The sequence below is a fragment of the Mytilus galloprovincialis genome, chromosome 9 (assembly GCF_965363235.1).
Source record: "Mytilus galloprovincialis chromosome 9, xbMytGall1.hap1.1, whole genome shotgun sequence".
Lineage (NCBI taxonomy): Eukaryota > Metazoa > Mollusca > Bivalvia > Mytilida > Mytilidae > Mytilus > Mytilus galloprovincialis.
Window position 1 is genome coordinate 84,503,578 of NC_134846.1, and position 2,352 is coordinate 84,505,929.

Sequence of the window (2,352 nt, forward strand, 5' to 3'; positions counted from 1 at the left end):
TGTCCCGGTCATGAAAGCATTTTGGTCTGCCTGTCTTCCGAATGTTTTCAATATCACCCGCCCTGGTGCTCATACCTCTTCAAAAAACTGTAAACAGTACTCTGTTTTATACCTGTCAATTTGACTATATCACTTTTTCTGTCACCTGAATCATTAAATGCATCGTTTAATGCAGACAGACGCCTTTTCTGATCAGATGTCAGTTCTATTCCCTTGAGACTTATTTTGTTTACATTAGCTACGACGTAAGTGTAGACGCCTCTGATATCATCACGCACGTGTCACATGACAACCACATGTTTTTCCACATGATCATCTATATATAGATCCATTGCCATACCGATTGTGACATGGGGTGTGTTTGGATATACGCCTGAGGTGGCCTATGGTTACCCATAGGTACCTATGGTTTTATATTTTGTGTATAAAATATCAAACCATAGGTACCCATGGGTAACCATAGGGCGCCTCAGGCGTATATCCAAACACCCCCATGGGGACGGCAGTCAAATCTTGTCTTCCGTGACGTGACCGCCATTTTGTTTAACGAATACTTATGGCGGAGTACAACATAGGATATGATATTTTAACTACCCCAGACAAGTCAAGACAGCTAAAAATATACCTTTTTAAAATCCAAATTTGAAATGATCTCAGTTTTTTTTTAGCCATGGTGTATAAGGGGACGACCTTTTTTCGGGGGAGGGGGGGGGAGCAGGATGATTTTGAAAATAAATAACTCAGCCTTGGTAATCACAAAAATGAATGGTTTGTTCTGTGGTAGTTTGAAAATGAATTACATGACTTGTAATGTATTGAAAATAAATAACTCAGCAGGTCTAATCGAAAGTATGAGATGGCACCAGATTCTTCATAAATTCATCTTTTTTTCCAAAAGAAAATCGGGAAACACTTCCCAAATCTTTTAATAATAATTATTCAAATATACTTGATATGTCTGAAAATTGGTTTCATTTAACTTGAGGTATATTTTCTCAGGAACACTTACCTTACTTTTATTACAGGGCCGTACCTACATTGAGGCAAATGCCTCATGTAGGAAATTTCAAAACCAAACGCTTGTTTCCATACAATATCAAATTGAGTTCATGGCAAGTGCCTTGCGAGAAGCAAGTTCTGTTCTCCCTCAGACTGATTTTTCGGGATCAATTTTTCTTATTCATTTGTCTTTTGTTCATTGATTGCCGTTCTGTATTCTGTTAGTGTTGCATTCCGTTTGTAATTTAGTAATTTTGTTATAAACTTGATCATGAGTTAAAAAAACAACAGAAGCCACAGACTTAACAATGTGAATTACATTTTTGCTTTATCATGCATATTGGTCTTTTGATGTTATCCCTAGAAACTTTTAAAAGTCTTACACTGAATCTATACTTTTTGCTTTGAGACCAACATATTGTCAAATAATTATTAAAACAGAACTTGCATTTTCAGATTAAGAAAGGGTCTCAGGGGAACATCCATAAAGCATGATTTTGCTTCATTTGTTCTATAGCTTCTTGGGCCTTCAGTGGCTCCAAAACCCTTCAAAAATTTGTTTGCCTCGCTCCACTCGGCGAAACATGTTTCCCAATACTTTTGAAAGGCTAGATACAACCAAACTTAAATACTGTGAATGTATGCAATACATGTAAATGCAGTTCAGAATAGAAAAGATTCATTTCTGCAGAGGAGGAGGATTAATTCTGATTAAAATGGTACATAATGACTGTACTATACATGTATTAGTTATATAATAAACAAATAATTCAAATATTGTATGTTTTCGAATATTGTAAAATAGTTGTGAAAATAAATAATCAGTCCCTTGCTTGAATGAAAATAAAAAATCTTGCTTCAATAGTGCAGAAAATAGATAACCTGTCCTCGTAGTTTACAAAAATAAATAACCGATCCAAAAAAAATCCTGCCCCCCCCCCCCCCCAAGAATATCAAATGGTCGTCCCCTTAAGAACCTTATTTTCCATAGAAATAGAACCCCATCTCCCCGCTGTGTTTGCGTACTGAAAGCAGGATAGAAACGTCTATTTCATTTAGTCCTTTATCTTTGATCTTGATTTAACGGAAATAACATCGAACCGTTATTTTACGATTTTTTTACGACCGACAAAAAGCAGAAAGTATGGATAGACTTTCGATTGATATATAATATAGCCGTGTGCTAGGAAGGTGCATTATTAAGGAATTTTATGTTAAAAATCCACTAAAATGTTCACTTTGATAAAAATCTCATTTTTAAATTGCACAAACATTTGATAACTTGTTTTTCTACTTCAGGCAAAATATTATTTTCCTTTGTTGACGGTTTATATTGAAATACTGTTATTTTAG